The sequence below is a fragment of the Peromyscus leucopus genome, chromosome 3 (assembly GCF_004664715.2).
Source record: "Peromyscus leucopus breed LL Stock chromosome 3, UCI_PerLeu_2.1, whole genome shotgun sequence".
NCBI lineage: Eukaryota > Metazoa > Chordata > Mammalia > Rodentia > Cricetidae > Peromyscus > Peromyscus leucopus.
Genome location: NC_051065.1, coordinates 24,563,616 through 24,571,500, shown reverse-complemented (window position 1 = coordinate 24,571,500; position 7,885 = coordinate 24,563,616).

The following is a 7,885-nucleotide window of genomic DNA, read 5'->3' as shown; positions in this document are numbered from 1 at the left end:
CCACTCCTCCTCCATTTCTGTTCAGGAAAGGGCAGGCTTCCCATGAGTATCAACAAAACATGGCCTATTACGTTGCAGTAAGACTAAGCATCTCCCTGTGTATTAAAGCTGGGCAAGGTAACCCAGTATGAGGAATAGGGTCCCAAAACCAGTAAAAGAGTCAGAGACAGCCCCTGTGCTCACTGTTAGGAGTCCAAGAGGACCAAGCCACACAACTGCCACGTATATGCACAGTACCTAACCAAGCTCTGATCTGTGGTGACCTCTAATTTTAACGGAGCAGGGCCTACCACCACGGTCCACTCAAAGCTACCAATGTTATAACACTGAACAAAGAGATGAGGAGATCCACTCAATAGCATGCCAGTGTGTGACATTTCCTTCACACTGATGGGGTCAATGGGGACAACTCCAGGTTAAAAACAAAAACAAAAACAAAAACAAACAAACCTAAAATGAAGTGGCCGAGTTTTTGGTATTAAGTTTGTCTTATTTTCACACACACACACACACACACACACACACACACACACACACACACACACCATACCATAACCCAATCAACAACAACAACAAAACCATAATTAGGATCTAAAGTAGGACTATGCAATTTCTTTGTGTAATCAACATTGTGTCAATGTAAAAGTAAGTTATAAAGATGAGTAAGTTATTTAAAAAAACACCATTTTTATCAACATTGGTTTGGAAATCAAGTGTTTAGACCTTCACACTGTATTTTCTTGACATATTAGCATATACAAGGGTCCAAACAATCCCCTTAAGCAAACATACACAACAATTATCCTCCTGTTCTACATTTTGCCAATAATGCTTTCTGAGGAGCAGAAACCTCACAGTTGGTTAGGGATTATTTTACAATGTGACAAGGACTACAATATAAAATTTGTTCCAATTAACATTCTTACACTTTTTGACTGCTGGAGGGAGAACTATGATTGTTTTCTTTCTCTTCTCTTCTTTAAATTGGTGTGGTCTTCCTTTTAACATGTTCTCCTAGTTTAAACCCCCTGTCTCAGCTCAGTGGAGTAGTCCCTACACAGAGTGGGATGGAGCCAGGAAGTTTTGAAGATGACAGATGTTACCACAGCCATTCCTTGAGCTTGTAAAAACTCAATCTTCTAAAGTGAACACTGGGGTTATTTACTATCACTATATTTTAGTTTAACATTCCTTCACTGAGCTACACATAGAATTACCCACTAGATTAATCAGCACTTCGTTTCTCTAACAAATATCGGCAGAAAGCCAACAAGATGTGGTATGACAGATCTAAAACCAGTTTAAAATGAGAATATCTACCCAGCAGCTTCTGGCTGCACGTCTTTCTGCTCTCAGAAGTAGAGCCAGGACAAGAAAAAAGGCAACAGAGGTCATTACTCACATTTTCTTCTTTTTAAAAGATGTTTTCCATTTTGGTTTTTGAGATCAGGTTACCATATGTGCCTCAAGCTGGCCTTCCATCCTCCTGCCTCAGCTTCCTGAGTGCTGCTGGGATTCTATATGGGACACTGCTCCTGGCTCCTATTTCCCACTTCTGCCTGCGTCTGGAGGTCTCCAGGAGAGAGCGCTGAGGAGGAGATGTATATAAAGGATAAGAAAGAGGAGAGGATGCTGTGGGCTCTTTTTCCTTGTGACAAAAGGTGATTTGGTGCAGCATAAGTATGAGTGTGGTGTCTGCACACATTCTCCCTGGCTTTCAAGCTTGACCCTGGATGCCACAGTTTCATTTGTTTTTCTTTTTTTCAAAACTGTATTATTTCCAAATAGTGAGACACAAGCTTTCCCCTAATCTCTACATAACCTAGAATATAAGAATACAGTAACTATCACGAGGCTTGAGCTTGTCCTGGCCTCTCTCCCAGCTTGAGTGAGTGAAAGCTGGATTTATTACTAACTAGGGGTAAAAGGGTGCCATGTGAGGAGCTGACTTCTGTTGCCACATCACACCCAGGGCATGGGCTTTGGAGCTTCTGGCCCTCAGGGGACATGCTTCTGCCTGTCGCCTTCCTCAGTACGTTAGCTCACTGACAGGAGCAGACATCCGGACCATGCTCCAGCACAGTACCCGTCCTTAGCTTCTCTGTAGTTAAGATGCTTTCTCCAGATTCATTTGTTCATTTTGTTTGAGTGTTGAATTTTGTGTCTTGTCTCTTAACCGACTGACAAGAAAACAGGTTTCTTTGAAATTTTATTTATGTATGTATTTAGTTTTAAATTAACATGAACAATGTTAAGTTTCATTATGACATTCTCAAACAAAATTTGTTTTTGTTAGTTCTCTTCCTTATCTTTCCCCCACATCCACTTTCTCCCAGTAGTCCCCTCCGTCCTGGTCACGAACTTCTTTCTGCTCTGTGTCTCATGAGTCCTATTGTTCTACCCTGCTTCCTCCTCACCCCTTTCTCTTCTGTCTAGTTTTACAGCCTGCATCCACAATCACTTCATCTTAAATACACATACCTAAAAATTACAAGCTCCTATCTGCCTATGAGAGACACATGTGACTTTTGTCTGAATCTACTTAATCTACTACTTTGCAGTCCATCCTGAATCTGCCTATATTCACTACTTTGTCTTTGTGCATGGCTGCCATGTAGTAGGGGCCTCATCATCTTTAATTGAACATATAAGTGACTAGTTGTGCTTTATTGCTTTGGCGTTCTGGGTCGTGATCTCAGGTGGGAGTGCCATGTTGTAGTGTAGGATGTTTGACTCTCTACATTGCCAATACAGAGTTAGCTCCTTGCTCCTTGTTGTGGTTCATTTTAAAACATTATTTCTATGACTAGATTTGTTTTAGACTTTAATAGGTCAAGATTTTCATTAAATAATACCTCTGCTAGTTCAGAACATTTATAGACTTTACTGGTACTTAGCACTTATTTGGACTGATAAATTAGAAACTCTATCTTATATAGCTATTTATCTGGTATATAGTTTAGGTTCCATATTTTATGGCTGAATGAGTGATAAGCCATACAAGTGACCATGAACTATGTGACTTAAATTTCTTGTGGAGATGCTAATCTTGTGTTCAAATAAATGCCTTTGGGCTCAGAGGCCCAGGAAGCCACTATGTTTAATCTAATCTCTAACAGAGAAATTATAATTATTCTTATTATTACTGGTGGGAAAACTGCTTGAATTAAACAAACACTAATTATACCTTGCTTCACCAGGATAGAGAATAAATATTACTCAAATGTGATAGCTCAAAGAGTAGACCATACTTGTCTAGCAGAAAACCAGTGTTGACTAGTGTCAACTTAAAATGCTCCTATAAACCCCCGGAGAATACTCATGAGTTCCACATCCAACCTTGCTATGTGTCTTAGTTAGGGTTTCTATTTTTGTGAAGAGATATGACCATGGCAACTCTTATGAAGGAAAACATTTAATTGGGGCTGACTTATAGTTTCAAAGGGTTAGTCAGTTATCATCAGGGCAGGACATGGCTACGTGCAGGCAGATCTAGTACTTCAGAAGGAGCTAAGAGTTCTACATCTTGATCTGTATGGAGGAGGAGCCTGGGTACTATACTGGTCATAGCTTGAGCATATGAGACCTCAAAGTCCACCCCACAGTGACATACTTCCTCCAACAAGGCCACACCTCCTCCAACAAAACGACACCTACTCAATAAGGCCATTCCTCCTTCAACAAAGCTGCACCTACTCCAACAAAGTCACACCTCCTAATGGTGCCCCTGCCTATGGGTCAAGCATTCAAACACATGAATCTATGAAGGCTATGCCTATTCAAACTTCCACACTGTGGCTTGCCTTTGTGGATAGAGTGTTATTACAGAAGAGTTCTAATGTTTTCCCCAAACTATCTGGTGTATATGATGCTCCTGACTTTCCTTTGCTTATGGGCTTCACTTAACATCAACAAGCTCAGCTGCTGTCAAGTAGTTTGTAAATGCCACCGATGAATTGGCAATAATAGAATGACTCCAGTGTCTCTCTCATTCATCCCACCTCTTACTACATCGTGATAAGCATTTACTCTCCCCTATAGGCATATCTTCTTCCCATCTCTCAAAGCTCTGCTTTGTGGTCTACCAGGGGAACTGCAACCTCAAATCCTTCCTCAGTTTCAAATACATTTTAATGAAGACCTTTCTGGAGTTTGGTGGACTTAATTATTGTACTCAACTCTTCATCTCTTCCTATGTCCATGCATTTTGCCCTTGGATGTTTGCATGCTCTCCCTTTGAACTCAGAGTACTCTTCCCTATCGTTTGACTTTGGCCTTGGCTATGTGTTTTGCTTTGGCTGATGGGATATTAGCAGCTGTGTAGCAAAAGGTAGCTTGAACTGTGTGTGGGAGGGTGTGTTCACCTCTGGCTGTGCCTTGGCCATCACCCCGGGGAAGAATGTGCCTTGAATAGCCTGGTGGGACCAAGGAGAATGAGAGAGCTGCCAGGAGACCTGACCTGCAGACTTGCAGTAAAGTGAAACCAGGCCAGCTGACTCATAGATCTGTGAGAGAAAAAAGTATTGGTTTCAGTCACTAAGTTTTGAGGTTGCTTTTTATATACACACCGTTATTGTGGCCAAAGCTAATTGATACAAGATGCATCTTTTTCCATAGAACACTAAAATTTTTACATCTATGCAAAGCAGTTTATCATACAGCTGCTTATTGTCTGGATGTCTCTGTTCTCAGAGTAGCATTTTGGACCTGTTTTTGCACAATAAAATGCATGTTAGAAAGTTGTTGTGCAATAAGAAGAGTCTTCATAGAAAGGTGAATATTCTCTCAGTCTATGGACAAAGAAAACCAGCAACTATATCCAATATACTACCATATTTCCATCACTGTAAAATATATGAAAGTCCAGCTGAATGTTTTACACAAAAAGTAGATTTATCAAGAAAACAAACAAAAATCGCACATAACTTAATGATTGGTTTTGTTTCTGGTGAAGTATTTTTCCTGCAAATATCCCTTTCCTTCATAAAAACAATCCCTTGGAATTATAATTCTTAGTATGCTATCTATTCCTGTACTTTCTGAGAGTGGACTGCATCTTTTTCCCTGTATGTCTCTAGCAGGAATTCCAGTGTCTGGCTTATTATGATCATTGACTATTTTATAACTAAATGGAGATCCTGTAACAACTCACATGAATAAGAAAAATCCAAGGACCAGACTGACTTTAGGAAAGGTCCAGAGATGTAATGTAAATGGTGATCCTGAAAGACTGCACAGGATAGGAGGTATCAGAGGAGTCATGGGAAAGTACTTTAAGGAGCAAAATAAAATGTGGTGATGGGTAAGCAAAAGCATGAAAGTCATTCAGAACCCAATTTTGTAGTCATGGTACCAGGGTTGAACCTATGGCTTTGATCATGTTAGGCGGGTGTTTAACCATTGAGCCACATCACCAGCTGTCTTCAGATTTCTATTGCTGTGAAGACACACCATGACCAAGGCAACTCTTATAAAGGAAAATATTTAATTGGGGCTGGCTTACAGTTCAGAGGTTTAGTCCATTATCATCATGGCAGGAAGCATGGTGGCCTGCAGGCAGACATGGTGCTGGAGCAGGAGCTGAGAGTTCTACATCTGGATCAACAGGCAATAGAAGGAAATGGTGTACCACACTGGCAATGGCTTGAGCTTCTGAAACCTCAAAGCCCACCCCTAGTTACACACTTCTTTCAATAAGATCACACCAACTCCAACAAGGCCACACTTCCTAATAGTGCCACTCCCTATGGGCCTATGGGGACCATTTTTCATTCAAACCAGCACACACACAAGCCCTTCTTCTTGATTTGTTTTTACAAATATTGTTAAATATAAATGTAAAGATGTTACATATAACATCTGTTATAAAAAGTGAAGGTCTCTGTGGTGAAGTAAAAAGCCAATGAATGGTAATAGTGCTTATTCAAGGCACTGGAAAACTGTAAGTTCCATAGAGCTTTGAAAACAAACCAAAAAAAAAAAAAAAATCCCTAGGTATTTCCCTTTCATTGGAATTTGGAAGATTTTGACTTCAGTTCTGCTCCGACCCTAGTCTGTTGCTTCCAGTTATTCCCAAATACGAGAGAGAGCTTTGCCTTAATCTCCATCGTCATTGTGAAGTTATTATCCTTCACTGCTTAGATATATTCTGAAGCACAGCTGGACCAAATGGGTCCAGGATAGTCACTGCATCTGCCATTTGTCCTTCAGCCTGCCACAGTGACAGGCAGGCACAACACATTGCTGTTGTCACTATTTAATTCGTAACTTGCTTGTGAGCAGTTACTGGGTGAGTAATAGCTAGTTATATCAGTGCATTATCTCACTTGGACTATTGAAACTGGCACAGAACCTGTCAATTTTTTTGCTGAGGAAACTGAGGCTTAAAGAGATTAAGTGATTAAGAGATTAAGTACCAAGTCACACTGAGAGTGGCGGCTCCGTGATTCAAGTTCAGATCTGCCCAACACCAGCATCATGCTATTTTTGATGGAACTGACACAGACATCTCAGAAGACCACACGAAAACTTCCACACTTCATTCCTATTTTCTACTCCAGCCCATGGCAAGACAATCATTGCAATGCAAAGTGATGTGCTTTATGTATTATGTGAACCCATGTGCAAATGTGTGTGTCTCACTTCTCAGGGATGAAGTTTGCAGAAAATTGTTTTCAAGGGGCACCAAAGACACAATTGCTTTTCCCAGAACGCTCACTGACCTCTTCTCCTCAGTGTGCTTGTTGTCAGGATAGTGAGCCAATGGATGACACCTGAAGGTCAAGCACTTGAAGAACCGCATCAAAATTGAAATTCTTTTTTTTTTTTTTTTTTTTTTTTTTTTTTTTTTTTTTAACAGGGTTTCTCTGTGTAGCTTTGTGCCTTTCCTGGAACTCCCTTTGTATGACCAGGCTGGCCTCGAACTCATAGAGATGCCTGCCTCTGCCTCCGGAGTGCTGGGATTAAAGGCGTGTGCCACCACTGCCTGGCCAAAATTGAAATTCTTATCCATATCTAGGCTTGTGAAGAAATTTTCCCACAATCTGCAGTACCTAAGAATGCATTATACTGTGTTTAAATTACTATGAGAAAACGCTTTTATGGTTTCACGTTACACGTAGAGTCAGAGTAAGCACTTCCACGTGCAAACTGGAACTAAAGCCGGCACATCCTCTGCCCAAAGAGTTTACTAAATCTTTTCATTTTATTTCTCAAATAGAAATGAAGATTTCTTCAGGACATGCTCACTAACTGAAGTAAAATACAAATGTTCCCAAATAGAACTAAGATACTGCATACCCCTAAATGATGCCTTCTCATGGGGAGAGGTGAGGCCTGGAATGAAGCCATATTAGACAAGGTTTAATGTGATACAAAAATTGAGTCAGTATTAATCCACAATGGGTGTGTTAAGCAAATTTGTTAACAGAAATCCTCAGAGAAGCCACTGAGAATACTTCTTAAAACATACTATAAAATAAACAAGAGGATGGAAATTTTACACTATAAAATATCTAACAGAAAGGAAAGAAGTAGCCAAATAAAGAATAAGAGAACATAACACATAGAGCAAACACATAGAAAGTGGCAGCTATAAATCCTACCTTTTCAGTCATTATATTAAATGTAAACATTAAACTTTTTAGTTAAAAATCACAGATTGCTCATGGTTGGGCAGTTATGTTACTGAGACTTTATGGATGTAGTTTCTGATATTCCTAGGAGACAAAATCTCCTAGGAGACTCCATGATCTCTGTCTCTAACAATCTTGCCAACCCCTCTTCTTTCAAGTTCCCTGAGCCTTTAGGTTAAGGAGTGCTTTGTAGATGTGTCCACTGGGACTGAGCTCGAGAGCTCTGCGTTTTGATTGGTCGGGGTTTTCTG